The sequence below is a fragment of the Urocitellus parryii genome, unplaced genomic scaffold, assembly GCF_045843805.1.
Source record: "Urocitellus parryii isolate mUroPar1 unplaced genomic scaffold, mUroPar1.hap1 Scaffold_125, whole genome shotgun sequence".
Lineage (NCBI taxonomy): Eukaryota > Metazoa > Chordata > Mammalia > Rodentia > Sciuridae > Urocitellus > Urocitellus parryii.
The window spans coordinates 265,703-282,156 of record NW_027551931.1 but is presented as its reverse complement, the minus strand read 5'-3'; the positions used below and the strand labels follow the sequence as shown (position 1 = coordinate 282,156).

Genomic DNA, 16,454 nt, shown 5'->3' with positions numbered 1-16,454 from the left:
ATTTTCACTTTTCTTTTTACGTATGAGAATCATTGCCTTCTACAGAAGAAGGATAAAAACTCAAGGTCACTTTCTGGTTTTGGAGTGATTTAAATCCTTAGGTAGACATGTTCTATTTTTGTTAAGGGCTTGAATAACATTTATCACATTAATCACAGGGGACTGATTTAGGCATTAGGAAAACAAAAAAAAAGCAATTCCATATTCCTTTTCTCAGCCAGAACATGTGCTTGATCAAGAACGGAATCACTGAGCTCGAATCAGCAATCACACAAAATAAATGTGAGAAAGACTAAGAGAAGTTTTCAGAGAGGAATCTCTGAGTCCTGCTTTCCAGGTAAAGGTAGAAGGGAAATTAGAGACAGCAGTTCTCCTAAAGGTCAGGGTTTAGATGCAAATTGCTCTTTGCAGGCTCTGCAAGCCTCACCTACAGCTGGAAAATTACTAGAACCGTTTAGTAGAGCCCAGGTCTTTTTATCTGATAGGCATATATTCTTATCTGAGGCTTTAAATCTGTATGTCAGTCAGTGACGGCATCACAGAACTATGCCATCTTTTAAGTAATCAAAGCAGAGAACCTCTGAAATCAGGTGATAAAATATATAAGAAATGAGATTGATTTCATTCTGTTTCTCTTAGAGCAGCTGAATCATGTCAGATTGCACAAAAAAGAAAACCCAAATCTTCTCTGAAATGGCTCGGGTAGGGAGGTATGTATTTTCATTTAAATGTAGACATTAGCTCAAAAATATTTGAAGATAGTTAATAGAAAATAGATTTGCCTATAGAAGAACACATTTGGGTACTATTCAATAAGCTCTCCACCAGACCAGCAAAAAAAAGTAATTACAATTGCTGTTTTTCATTTTGCTGAAGAAAAGCTTCAAGTTAAATTTTATACTTAACCATAGATATTTTAGTTCTTGGAATCAGTTTTCTCTGACAATGAAATCTGAAGCTTATTTGTAAATCATCAAATGTCATGTCAAATGACAACAGAGGATAATTTCTTTTTTACCTTTAACTTTTTCAAGTAAGAAATCGCTGTTTATTTAATAAGTAGTTATTGGATATCTGCTTTTTGCAAGGCCTCAATTTAGTCCCAGAGGATAAAACTAAAGTCTAGGAATTTATGATCTAATAAGGCTCTTGATGTCTTTGTGCTATTCTCTATTTTATTTTGTATTAAAAAAATCATTAAAATAGCAGACTTTACATTTAGTAGTTATGTGTAACTAAAAGTGTCGTCTGCTGTACTATGGAAATGAAAGAGAAATGTCATTTATTTAACACCTACTGCAAGTCAGTCACTATGCCAAGTACTTTACAAGCATAATTTCATTTTTAAAAATAATTTCTTTTAAAACAATTTCAAATTTATAGGAAATTTGAACATGGTACAAGAACACTGATAAATAACATACAAATTTGGCTTATTTTGGTGCTCTTTGCAGCAAAAGACCCAAATCTATGACCACACATTGTGCTCATTTATCATGTCTGCTTAAATCTCCTCCAGTCTGAAACAGTTCTTTAGTCTTTTCTTGACTTCCAGGACTTTGACTTTTTTAAAGTTACAGGCCAGACATTTTGTAGAATGTTCATCAGTTTGGATTTGCCTGATGTTTTCTCATGATTGAATTCAAATTATGCATGTAAGGCTGAAACAATACAGAAGTAATGCCAGATACTCTCATTGCATTCTAATGGTGGTGCACCATGTCGATTTGTCCCATTGCTGACAATCCCATTCTCAATAAACTTTGTTTATTTTCTGATTACAACAGGAATATAGCTTCCATACCAAAATTCACATATTTAAAATACTGTGAATGTGCAGCAGGAAAGGTAGTTATAGCTTTTTTGTCCCTAACTGCTCTAAAAGATTGGCATAAAGCCATCCTATTTTCTGTTTGTATATCTTACTATGCAGTGGTCTTGGATATAATACATTATCTACTGTAATTTCCACGAACAACCTTATGAAGACATTTTTCTTAGCCCTCATTTGCCAATAAGGACATTTGCTCAAGGTCATCCACATGGGGAGGTAGAATACAAAAAGAGGTCTTTTGACACCAAATCTCAGGTTTTATTATGTACTGAGTTATAAGTGACATAGGTATATAAAGAATTTATTTATGTCAGATATTTAAACTAAATAAGTTTAACTAAGTTCTTTAATATCATGAATGAAACAAAATTTGTTAAATTAGCAAATCAAATTGTATAGATTCTTAATAACAGAGATTAACATTGCCTGATTTTTGTAAGTAAAGCACTTTCTCATCACCTTTACAATATTAGTAACAGCATTTTAAAAATATAGAATATTCACTGATCCCTCTGTGTGACTTTCTCTTCATATTCAACTTTCCCTATATCATTTGGTATCAGATAATTAAAATTGGTAACCAGTATGTTCTGTAGAAATCAGTACTGCCATAAATACTAAATAAAATGGATTCTATTTCTAGTTCTGTCTCTAACTACCTACAAGTTATGAGGTATTTTTCTTAATTTCTTTTTCTCTCAGTTTTTATTTATTTAATTATTTACATATTTATTTATTTATATTCAGTACTGGGCATTGAATTCAGGGCTCATGCTAAGCGAATACTCTACCACTGAACTACACCTTCAAAACATATTATATTTTACTTTAAGCCAAGTGAGGATCTCTTTAAGTTGCTCAGGATGGTCCAGAACTTGTGATTCTCTTGCCTCTGCCTCCCAAGTATTTATGATTGCAGGTTTGAAACACTGCACCTGGTTCAGGTTTCTTTTCTGTAACGTTAACTGAAAAGCTCTCTTTGATTTTCCGTATATTATTATGAAAACTAAAGCAGTGGACAAAGAAAAGAAAGACTACAGAAGTCATTAATTTGTGAGTTAAATTTTATCTTATATAAGGGAAATTTAAATTTAAAAATTACAGTGCCTTTCAAAAAGTGTCACAAAATATACCTACACCACTGTTAGATTTGCCATTTTCACTACATCAAAGAAGAGATAAAGGTCTGATTATTACTTGATTACAGTATATCCTCAGGTTAGTAAAACATTTCAGTGGGTTTTTACTCTGAAAATTACATTAAAAACTCACTTATTTAGTTCACCATGACACAATAACAAGTGTTATTACTTAAAATATAATTGTTCTAATTGCATTTACTATTCTTTGCATTCAAAGAAAAATATTTAGCAGACTCAGTTACAATCAATAACTACTCATTATCAGTTTCTGCCAGATTCAAGTCCATGGATGTTTATGCTTTCCATTTAGGGGAATGCTGCTTATTTGAAGTAGCTTGCTATAGTGAGTAGGTAAGTCAATGGAATCTGATATCAGAAAACCTAGATTTAGGTCTTGGTTCTTTTTTTCTGTAGTTTTTTACATTTGGGCTAATCCTGTTTTCTTAGTACCTTTGTGAAGATCAAATGACTGGTTTATGTAAATGAAATATAATCCCAGATTTGAGTCAGGGATGAATTAATTTATGTTTAGTATTATTATGGGTGTTTGTTTTTTAATGTAGATTTGAAGGATCTGAGAATCTTTGGATGATTGGAGTATCATATCATATAAGGAAATCCATTTGGGAATCAGGACAATATTCTTGTAATCAAAACATAATGACTTGGAAGTCTCAAATTTTTACTTGGGGGGAAAAAAACTAGTACTGAACTGAGACAAAGACACTACCCATCCAGAATTTAGGCATCTTGTTCAAATCATGGTCTGGTTAACTGGCTGAGAGGGTGAAATAAGGCATGCATTTGGTCTTGGCCTGGATTTCAAGTGTCTGCTTCAAATCTGGAGTAACTCCTAATGTTTTGGGCTTATCTGAAATAAAGAGGCCTTTCACAATAGCACCAAAATGTGCCTTGCTTGAGAATGGAACTCTGAGTAGTTCTACATAGAAGTAAGCAGGGTTGGCAAAATTTTCTTCTTTCCCCATCTGGGAGTTTCCTGAGATGTGCTCTCCCTGCATGTTACAAATCTATTTGACCAACCAGCATCTTCCTAGCCTGTGCTCACTGTCAGAAGTCAGATTCTAATTCATGAGAGAGGTGGCAAACTAAAATTGGCTTGTCCAGGAAATTTCCAAGAAATCTGCAAGTCTTCATCACAGGATATTTAGGTATAAAGCAGAGCTCATAAATTACAGGGTTATGGTCAGATCCAGCCTGCAGATGTTTCCTGTTGGAATCACATTGTATTTTAAAATATTTTTAATCAGCTGTTCACATTTCAATTTTAAGAAATTTTGCATAAAAATCTTGTTGTTTTTCAGATCTTGTCAAACCTGAGACATCAGTGGTGATCACCTTGGTTCAATGTCCCTGTGAATGAGGAGCTGAGCTGTGGTTATAATTATATAGTGGTTAAGAATGTGGACAATGAGTTTACTTCCTGGTTCTACCTCTACTTAGCTGTGTTCCTCAGGCAAGTTAAACTTCTCTATGCCTCAATTTCCTTGACTTAAAGTGCGAATAATGATTCTACCTCTTCCTTCAGGTTGTGTTAGAAACTAAATGTGTTATGTCTGTCATGTGCACAAAAGAGTGTCTGGCCTGTAATAATTAGTATAAGTAATTTTCCTTATTTGCTTTAGTTGGCTTATGAGAATTCTACTTTGCCCTTGAACACATCTGGCCCATTTTATAAAATATTTTGTAACTTGCCTGTTTCTCTTAGATGTTTGAATTTTTTTTTAAATCTTTGAACTATTATCATTTTCCTCAAATAAAATGGTAGACATAGACTCCCAGACTACAATGAATAAATAATTCAAAAATTAAAAAGAAATTATGAGAAAAAGTCATCATCCTACAAATTGTTAAAATATCCAAATTATCATTTGGAGAGCCAGATACAAGATTTTATAACTAACTTATCTGCCAAAGACAACCAGATTAAAGAACATGAGACTAACATTTCTCCAAAAATAAAAGTAGCTTATGAGTGACAAGGCAAAGTTTTGCTTACCATTTTGCTATTTTTAGATTTAATTGTGCAATGTAGATATTTGTCATTTTTTAAAAAGTTGAACAATAACATAGGAGAAAGGATGTAAAATTGATTTTCTGATAGGAGTTCAACTGCTGAAATAAAAAAATTACAAGTGATTATAGTAATGATAACACATTTATTTTCCCACATTTTGATCTCATAGATTATTTCTCACCAGAGTTAATGGGTTAAACAAAGAACTAGAGGAAGAGTCAGAATCCCTGGGTTCAAGTTCTTACACTCCCAATAACTCAGCATGCTCTCCAACCTTCAAGGATCCCATTAATCCATCTATAAAACTAAGAAATTCTGTGTTATGTCACACAGGATTAGCATGAACATCAATCAAATGAATTAAAGGAAAACTAGCAAGATGTCTTAATGAATTAAATTGGCTAATGGTTGTTTTGGTATTTTATAGAGATCATCAAGTAAAAATAATTGAAGTAACTGTGTAAGGTGTTTTTGTATGCTTGATCCCAACCAAAAGGCCCACAAGTGATAGAAGTTTTAAAATTTTTAGATTTTAATGTTTCTTTAACTTTACTGACACCCTTTTAAATATCCAGCTCATCAGGTTAAATATATTGCATCTTATTAAAAATAATATACTAAATAAGATAAAATTCCCCAAAGCTTCTCTTCCCTACAGTCATAGCTATATATATATATATATATATATATATATATATATATATATATATATATATATATATAATCTACTAACACACAAAGCTAATAGAAATGGATGCTGGACTTCAATGTGCTCCCCAAACTAGTGTTGTCAGTAAAAATCTGTGCTTTCTAGTGGTAAGATGCCAAAAGAAAAAAAAATCACCCCATTCATTATTCTGGACAGATCAGAAACCTCTCCTGGGAAGCCTGTAAAATTCTACTGCAAAGAATAAAGCTATAATATACTGTCAGCAACAATTTTCCTTGGCAGGGGATGGACAATATGATCTAACAGTCCCTTTTATTTCTAATTTCTATGATTCTGGTTTTTTTCAAGCCTTATATAGTTCTCTTAACCCAATTCTGTAGCATACTGAGCCAGAATCTCCTAGTGTTTGAGCTGCTCTCCAGGGTTATCAGGCACTTTGGAAAATACATGATCACTGTGTTCATCAGGTTAACTCTTTTTTTGACTCATGTTACGAACAAAGCTTCTTTATCTTCATGCAAAGTACAGTATTTTTATGAGATAATATACAGACAGTTTTTTTTTTCTTTCCCCTACAGGGTCAAAATCAGCATAGATTCAAAACTATTGCCCAACTGCCTTGATGATTTTTAACTCTTAATGATCATAAGGCTAGGGACACTTTTTTTTCCTGAATCCTGCCTCTGGAGTATCTTCCTACTATGCAGATCTTGCTCAAAATCTCTTCAGCTACTTCAGTGTTTACTGGGCAAAGTCTAGATTCATTAAGATGATAATTCCACCATAATGTCTACATGTTTTGGAAGAAATTACATATTAAGCATCTTCTTACAATAAATGCAGTCCTATGGGCTAAGACACAACAGGTTCATAAGGTATTCCCTACTCTGTTTGGCTTACTTCTAAGAGGGACTCCAACAATCAACATGAGTAATATATAGAAAACACAGATGGTGGTGTGTGCTAAGGAGAAAGATAAAGAAGGAACAGAGGAGGAAATGTACCAAATAAAGTACATTTTTAACTAGGGCAGCTAGGGAAGGCTTTTTCTAATAATTATACTTATTTAATTTTACCCTGTGTGTTCTCTATTGAATAAGAGAACCACTATCTTGAATGCTAGGTAATGCTTCATAACTATTGGTTAATTGAATGGCATAGTATGATCTATCTATCTCATATTTTTAAGGTGCATATACATCTGAATCTACTTTCTAATTTATTAAAGGTGGCATTGGCATTGTAGACTTATTCTTGGGCATTTGATTCCTAGAGAAAGCAGAAAATATAAGACATGTGAGGGTAGAGATATTGTCTATTTTGTTCATAACAGAATCCCAAGGACATAGAAATAGGTCACAGTATGGGCTCAATAATTTTTGAATGAATCAATGAAACATGTAGGGAAATCCAGGTATGCAGTGAAAAGCAGAGGAGAGGAAAATGTCCCTTTAGCTGTTACGTGCTGTGCTGCTACTTCACAGAATCTGAGAGTGTGATAGAATATACCGTATTTTTTTCCTTATTCATTTGCTGAGGTAGAAATTTTTTTTCCATGGATAGAATGGGATAACTACTACCATAAAAATTCAGCATTTATATATTATATGCTTCCTTTTCAGAAGTGCTAGAAATTGATTGACTTCTCAGCTTAAATTAAAAAATAAAAACCAAAAAAAAAAATCCATAAGTTCTTATTGACAATTAAAATAACATCCCTCTACCTAATTACTTGGAATGCAAAAATCCCAATGGAAGGGAGAGGGGTCAGAACTTAATACTTTTAGTGATCATTATTGCTCTTTTAAAAATTCATATCGATGAATTTCAGATAGTTTCCTCTAGGGGACGTTTTCCATGGGATGATAATGGGAGGGAATTTGGAAGGAGAAAAGTGTTTGAAAGTGCTGGGGCAGATGAGGGAGAGTGGTGGAGAATTTTTCTTGTCTATTTCATATTTTATCTAGTTCAGATTCTATTTAAATTACCTCCTGGCAAAAATTGATTATAAAATGAAAACTCCACTCCTATCTTAGGCAGAGCTTTCTGAATTACTGAAAAACACAACACCAAATGAAATCTGGAAAAACAATGGTTAGTATTCCTTGCAGTTAGAAGAATTCTAATTTGGAAGGTCTGAATTCAAGACTTTTTGTCTCTTTCTAGTTCTCTATTCCTGGATCCACCAACAGTCTCCTTGAAAAGTTATTCTCTTATCTCCTTCATGAGGATACTTCATAGGGTTTTGTTCAAATCAAGTGGGAAGGTAAGACTTTATTCCACCCCCCTAAAAAAGAAAAAAATACTTATGCAAATATTGGTTATGGGTTATGGACCAAACAATAAAACATACATCCCTTGTTCAGGAAGATAAAATGAAGAACACTAAATTACAATATAATTCTGTTTGCTGCATATAGAGGATATCCACTAGAATATCTTCATTTTATAATAATTTAAAAATTGTGCATATGTAAAACAATGTTGATTTTTCCTTTTCTGTTATGGACTGAATATTTGTATCCCCCCAATATCCATAGGTTGGAATCCTAACTCTCAATGTAATGACACTGGGAGGGGTGATTTGGGGAGGTGATTAGGTCATCTCATGAATGAGATTGGTGCCTTATTAAAAACATTAGAGATTTCCCTTTCCTCTTCTATCATTGAGGGTAGAAGAAGATCCCTGTCTAAAAACCAGGAAGCAGGCCCTCATTGGAGAGCACATCTGCTAGCACCTTGATCTGGGGCTACTCAGCCTTTATAACTGAGAGAAATATTTTTGTTTAGATGTCCCAATATATGGCATACTTGTTGTAGCAACCTGAACAAACTAATTCAGCCTCTAGTAATGAAGTTAGTATCTCCAGCCTTCCTAAAATTTTTCTAGATTAGAGATACTAGATATATTTTCAAAATTATTTTAGTTGTATAGATCATATTTTTTTTAGTTGTCAATACACCTTTATTTTATTTATTTATATGTGGTGGTAAGAATCGAACCCAGGGATTCACACATGCTAGGCAAATGCTCTGCCATTGAGCTATAACCCCAGCCCCAATATAGATCATAATTTTATAAAGACTATAAAATAAAAATTCTTGGTTAACATATTCAGATATTTTTAGGTTTTTTGATTCTAAAATTCAGAAATATAGTCTTGCATATAGTAGCTTGCAATAAAAAGAAAAATTATATGCATGATGGTATGTTAATTGGTTGGTGTTGAAGTGTCTATTTTCAACTTGTATCCAAAACCATATAAACCCCCACAGCTTAGTGTCTGAATTAACATGTCTTTATTATTTTAGGAAACTCTTACCCAGAGAGATGGAACTGCAAATAACATTATTGTTTGTTTCAGGAATTTCCTGAAAGTACAGAACTAGTTATATTAGATAGCTCAAGTAGGCTGATCAAATCTACATGACTCACTTTTAAAGACTTGTCTTGCTAGGTATGTCAACCTCAAACCATTAGTTCATGAACTTGCCCAGTCTTAATCAAGATTCTCTTCAAAAGCTTCTAAGATCTCATAAATATTCTGCTTTTCCCTCCCCTCTCCGAGATGCTACTAAGATTCTGTAAATGTAGCTATCACCTATTGCAACACAGATTTACTTCTTTTACTGGTTGTTTTTCTGCCCTATATTCAGGGAGCTGCCATTTGACAAAATTCAGGATCTTTTCAAATGATTAGCAGGACTTATTTTTGCTTGAGGAATTTTTCTAATAAATTAAACATATTTCAAACTAAATTATAAGAACTAGAAATTAAATTATTATCTAAATAAAATGGGGCTTTAAATGCTTGACTTATACTTTCCCTTAAAACACTGAATCAGTCTTCATCTTTCTATAGAAAATAAATGCTTGATGCAGTTTGCACAGTGAAATTAGCTAATTACTTTAAACTACATGAACTTTGGTAATATTCACTGAACTGTACCATGTTTGCAAATGCAATTGATGTGTATTCTGGAGTCTACATACATTGTATCTGAAATGTTTTTCCTTTTTGAGAATTAAAACCCAACAAGCATGGACCAAAACAAGAATGTTTTTCTAATTTCCTTGCACAAGTTTAACTGCTCTCACTTGAAATGGGTGTTATACAGATGATAAATAGTGAACAGACTTTCATTATCTATCAATCATTCACATTTAAAAAGAATCCTTCATGTGTGTATTTTAAGTGATGTACTAAAAAATGGAAATTATGCTTTCAGATAAAAGCAGTCCTAAAAATATATTAAATGTAGGATTAAATTTAGATAATGTAGCAGTTGATTTCACTTAACAGGGAGAAGATTAGAAAGTGAATGACAGCAAAGAAGGTCTACAGTCATATCAGGTTTGTCTTTGAGGAGGAATAAGACCCATCATATCTGTGCATACAGGTCTTGAGAAGCACATCTTAATAAAAAGGTGGTCACAGACAGCAGAATACATCAGACACTAGAAAGGCAATATGTCAATCAATGGAAGGGAAACTGATGTGATACAGCAATTTGTATACGGGGTAAAAGCGGGAGTTCATAATCCACGTGAATCAACCGTGTAATATGATGTATTAAGAACTATGTAATGTTATGAACGACCAATAAAAAAATAAATAAAAAAATAAAAAGGTGGTCACGAAGACTGAAACACTCTGATTCAGCTGCTTATGTCAGATATCTGATATTGAGTGTGGTGTGTGTGTTTTAAAATGTATGATAAGCCAATTTTAAGCTACTGTAAACTCTGTTGTATTTCTAAAGCTTTGAGAGTAACATGCACTAGAGAAATCTCACTCTTCCTAAGACTCCCCAGCAATGTCTATGGATAGTCCATTTTAACCAAAGAACCAGAAGAATTCCCACCTGGGATTTTCAATTCTCATGTAATCTTGATTTGACAGGTGGTCAGAATTAAGAGGACAAAGAGTCTAAAGGAGAGCAGGACACCTGGGAGCCCACGTAAGTATTTTAACAACTACCAGTAAAACTCCTAAGTATATATTGGTGGGAAAATGGTTTGAAGTCAATAAGCAGCTGGCCACCGATTTTAAATCTAGCAGCAGGTTTATTCCAAATACAGACCAAACTGATGGTAGCAAGGTGTTCATAAACATTTTCAAAATGGCCCAGAAAAAAGAGTTTAGCTCCCAACAATTCCACAAAAAAATGATAGAAAGTTATTTTAATCATCTAAATAGCGTGTCTAGTAGAAATGCTTGCTTAGACCCCAAATCACTCACTTCATTAGCTGCCAGATAGAGGTCAAAAAGAAAATCAAAACAATTATTGAAATAAAAGAAAAAATAAACTTATTGTTCCTGTCTCTCCCCAGTGCCTGAAGTCATTATTGTAGTGCTCAGAAGTTCTACCAAAATTAACTATTTCAAGTCATTAAAATGCTCTTTACGGTTGCAAAGAAAACATTTTGAGAATTCTCATTGGCTTCAGACCCATTGTGTCCACAGAAGACAACATATACTCACTATATTCAGGCTGGATGCTACCAATGACAAATTCCTAAATATGATATGTTGCAGTGTTTCAAGTTTTAGTTATGGTAAAAAGAGTACAGATTGGAAGGTACCAGAAACAATAGAGGCCAATGTAGGTTAAATATTGTGTTTTAGTGGTCATATTAGTCTCTCTGTTACTTCTCAGTATCTGCATGTTAATATCATTGTAAAGACTGACAGGATATTCTCTCCATTAGTGACATCTGAGCACAGTGTCTGCCATTGCATTGACAGATGCAAATGTTATTTGGGGGCCTGGTTCCAAGACTCATTCTAATACTGGAGCACATGGAAAGTTCAGCAAGATTGTCACATGCCAAAATGTGACCATATTTGGGTAACTATTTTTAAACAGGAAGTATTTTTGTTTACTTAATATTTAGAGAAGTTAAATATTTAAAAGTGTGCGTCTATCTACGTGTGGTTTAATAAGTTCCCCTCTTTGGAAAAACTAAATTTAAATGTAAAATGTCACATGGAGTTCCCCATATTTCAGTGGTTCTACTTTTACTGTGTGTTGAGCGAAACAAAAATATTGACTAAATTCAGAAATGTTTTGTATTTTACTTATCAGTACACTCTATGCAATAAATGATATTACATGGAGACACATCTTAGTTTTCAGAATATGTTTGTTGGAAGGGACCTGTATGTGTACTAAATCAAATATTGTTTGAAATATCTACAATTCACACGTTGAAAATAAGCTTAATGTTGTGTGTACCACCATCTCAAATATGAAACACCTAAAAACTTAAAGTGAGCAAGAAGTATGCTACTTGTGGAAACTTTGAAATAATTACTCTGACTGCAGAATTGAAACACTGGGACATAATGGGTTAAAAATAGTGAACACAGACAATCAGACACACCTGGGTTTCAAATCTCACTGGTATGTGAACATAGGAACAAGTATTTATCACCTTAGGGAAATCACATGACTCTCCCAATTTATCGAGCTAAATTCTAATGGTGCTTTAGAGAGAATTAAATGATACAATTTAAAGTATAAACATACTGCTTGCTTGGCACAGTATGGATACTCAGGATCTCCTAGCTCCTACTCTTTTTCTTTTCACTGCTTGAAAATCTTACATTCTCAATATATGGATGAAAGCTGGGACTGACTCAAGATAAAAATTAGAGAACAAAAATTCATGCCACGTAAAGATTCACAATAGAATTACTTCACATAGAAAACTGTGCTAGTATATTTACTACATTCCACAATTTGCAAATTTCTTACATCCACTCATAAGTCTGTGTCTTGAATAGGGGTGAGTGTCTCTAGAAAACCAAGGTTGAGACTCTTTGCATCTGGTAGAATGCTTCTAATTGAAAGAATGATTTCAAACATGCTGGATGCTTATTAGAGACCTGAAAAGTAAATAACTTTGTGAATATTGGATCTAATACAATAATCTGTTGGAGTCATTATAATAAGAATTTTTTTTTTTTAGTTTACAAGGTGATTATACATTGAAGATATTCCATCATGCAGTTTGCACAAAACGATCCTGCTAGTCTTAATTGCTGCTTCATCTCCCCTGCTTTTCACTGTTGTGGAAGGTATTTTTCAAGCAGCAGCATGTGGCTCAGTGGCTGACACCACAGGCAACTATGCTGGGAGTTTTGAAGTTTCCTATGTATTAGGTTGCTGCTGCTGGGCTGGGTTTTCTAGGCATTTACAAATGCTGAGAGCTTTTAACTTCTATTCTTCCCAACTTTATCTCTGGGGCTGTCCCTCCCCCCACTTTGAGAGAGTGCTCTGGGGTTTGGTATACCACAATTAATGAACAGCCTTTCAAAGGAACTATTTACTCACTTTGGTCCTGTTATATCCACTTGTAAAATTTAATGTTTTACCCTGTACAACAGTGGAAAAAAAGATCTCAAACAGCAAATTCTAAAGAAGGCTGGTACTATTTTACCTGGTAAGATGGCAAAGTTCTTACATACATTCATAGGAAGAAAGTCATTTTATTGAATTTTAATTTGATTGCTTTTATAGTTGTGGCTTTGAGGAAGTCTTCATTTGGTAGCTCTACCCAATAGGCTACAAGTTCTTTGAGCCTCTCCTATTTAGACAATAGAAGAATTGCTATTTTTTAAACCCATACTTGGTGACAAGTACCATGCTGAGCTCTGTTTACACATTTACATTTTACAAAAACATCTAGAGTTAGGTACTACTTTTATATTCCCATTTCACAGATGAAGAAAGTAAGTCTTAGTGAAATTAAGTAAGCTGTCATTCTGTCAGGAGTAAGCTGAGATTTGAACTCAGGGCGATGTGAAAATTACTTCTTGATTTTAACTGCCTTAGCAGTTTTCAATAGTACACATGTAGTTTAAAGAATGTTTTAAGAGAGCAAAATGAAACTTAGTTTCTATAGTATTTGAAAGCAGTTAAGAGAAAACTGAATCCCAAGAAAGGAAATAAAATATATATAACATTAAGTTGGTCAACATATGTTTCCTTGATTTTCTCAGTTCAATAATAACAGAAGTTTATTTCTTCAAGCAGAATGCTAATTTATAGAAACAGGAAAGAAAAAATTTCTATGCATCCTTACATAAACCCCAATTTCGGGGGAATGTATTAGATTATATTTGAGTAATACATATTTAAAATAAAAACAATTCAAGTATTATTCTTTAAAGTGAAAGAATAATATTTTCCATGTGAATTTAAAAAGTTAATTGATTGATTTATTAATATAAGGAATAAACCACCCACATCTCTGATCTTTCATGCTATATTTCATCCCAGAAGGTAATGGAAATGCCAACACCATCCTAATAATTGTGGCACCAGCAGGGCTTCATGCATTACAAACGAAATTTCTTTCCGCTTTTTTCTCCTGTTCTAAATTGAACCCAGGAGGGCAGAGGTGGGACTTTGATAAGATTCTAAAGCAACTGCTGTTGGTTAAAAAAAAAAATGGCCAATATTTTTAATTCGACAATTTTTAGATTGACAATTTCATTTTGTGGCTTCTTCTGTGTTTCTGGGCTCTGGTTTTAATTATCACTTAGAGTAAGTGTACTGGATATATACTTATCAACTCCTCATTTCCCTTGTGGACCACACTGTGTGTTACAAAATACAATTTCCATTTTGTCTGCTGATGGCCTAAATAAGGTACACACAAAACAACAGGATGGGCTTCTTAATTTAGCAGGGTAAGATGTTCATATAACAGTGGCCCTGAGGGTTAGATTAGAGGAGAAAGAGAAATAGATTCTACCTCAGTGGAGTTGAATAATTTCTAAAAGATTTAGCACAAAAGAACTGGGCCATCCTGCACTATGAACACTTAGAAAAAACTAATGATAATGTAGTAATTTTTTTTATATTCTTTAATACAGGGATCCATGGCATACATGCAATTATATCTTACATGATATTTTAAGCATAACTATCATTGGAACAAAAATGTTAAAGAAATATTAAGGATATAATATCATAGCAAGTTTCTCTTAAGGTATTTCAAACTATAAAATATATGGCACATCTAACCTGAATTATTTTATTTAATTCCTAATATTGATATCCACAGTGTTTAGCTAAAATAAGTACCATAATAAAATATCCTAATATAAGATATATAAAAATTCTTGAATACTTAATTTCTATTTTTTAATATTAATTTTTTCCACCATGAACTATTTCTCCATCTCATTTCCTCTGAATGCATGCCCCTTTCCTGAGAACATGCAGTATATGCTGTAAGTCATAATTCTTCATCAGCAAAATTTAATGAGTGCTCATAATTAGCTAAGTCCTAGGGATCCAGAAAGTTACAAAGAATGATCAGGTTTTAGCAAGTTAATTTGACAAAGATGGTATTTTTAAATGATTTTAAAAAGTCTTGCAAAACAATTGAAGAAGCATGGTACTTTTGGGATATCATAAGGCTTCACTGAGGAAACAGAAGTTGAGGTGGAGGTTGAATGGGTAAGACACATATAGAACCCACGAATGAGAAAAAACAACATTTAACTCATACATTACCCTGTATGGCCAAGAAAAATATATCATTTTTTAAAACTCTTTGATTCTAAGCAGGTCTTACACAATAGGAGAATATAGTGAAAAGATAGAGAATTTTATAAAGGGTGATGACAGGTAACTCAAGTATGTATTTATACTTTATTCTGGAGGAAATGAAGGCTCACTGAAGGGTTTTGAGTACAGGGAATGATATCTTTGGAAAGCCCACTTAGTATTCTGATATTATAGAGGAAATTATAGAGAATATCTGGGATACAGACTGTGCCTTAAATGTAACATTCTGGTTGCATGCACCTTGCATTTTCTTGTTCATACATATCACATTTTCTTATATCTACATTTATGATCACATCAAATATTTGTCTCTATTTCTGGAAACCAGGATGAATGAGAGTTAAGCACAGTAATTGAAGAGATATTCTAAAGATGCCACATATCATACTGCCTAAAGAGAAGTAGACCTTGATGGATAACATATTACAAGGCAAAGAATAGAGAATTCTGGAGAAGCATCAAGTGGGAGAAGGTTTGAGCTGGATCCGTATAGATGTTATGTCTTTAGTTCTCTGATATGCAGCTTAAAAAAATAGTGAACCACTGAAGTCATTTAAATTTGACTTAAATGCATACATTTTTGTTGTTTATTTATTTTCCTAATTAGACTGAAATCAATTTGCACTCTCTTAACACTGTTTGACAGTGTTAAGGTGCCCATGCTGGCTGGCAAAACCCAGTTAACCTACAATATATTGTTGATAATTCAGAGAGACAATCGCATTCACTCAGTAAGAAATTATTATTTTAATCTTAATTGTACCTAAGATGTTTTCTATGTATGTGCAAACACGATAAAAATTATTTTTTATGTCTACTTCCAAACAACTATTATACAAGTATTTACTAAATACACTTACTGAATGTTAGTTAAGCTTGATAGCAAATTGAGAGCAAGGCAAAAGCATAATTTAGAGTTTATTTAATATCAGCATAAACTCCAAGCTAGACCCAAATTTGCAATTTAGGTTTATGGTAATAAATACCATTTGATAAATTTAAGGAAATTGGAATATTATTTTTTATTTTTTCCTACATTAAAAAATATGTATTTAAATTGTGTTCTATGAGTTCTTATTTGAGAAGGAGCTTTAGTTGATGAAATAATTATCCTATATCAATTCCTCTGTAGAAATGAATTTCCTTGGTCTTTTGAAAATCTGATGAGGACTCTTAAACCATCTC

At 33.1% G+C, this 16,454-nt stretch overlaps 2 long non-coding RNA genes across 2 annotated transcripts; both read left to right on the top strand.

Moving 5' to 3' along the window:
* Window positions 1-223: 223 nt before the first annotated feature.
* LOC144251613 (uncharacterized) lies at window positions 224-4,444 on the top strand. Its single transcript, XR_013342699.1, has 3 exons — window positions 224-337; window positions 640-710; window positions 4,299-4,444. It is a non-coding gene; the product is annotated as an uncharacterized LOC144251613 (long non-coding RNA).
* A 3,420-nt stretch (window positions 4,445-7,864) lies between these two features.
* Window positions 7,865-11,528, top strand: LOC144251612 (uncharacterized). Its single transcript, XR_013342698.1, has 4 exons — window positions 7,865-7,947; window positions 9,986-10,036; window positions 10,586-10,643; window positions 11,395-11,528. It is a non-coding gene; the product is annotated as an uncharacterized LOC144251612 (long non-coding RNA).
* The last annotated feature ends 4,926 nt before the right edge of the window (window positions 11,529-16,454 follow it).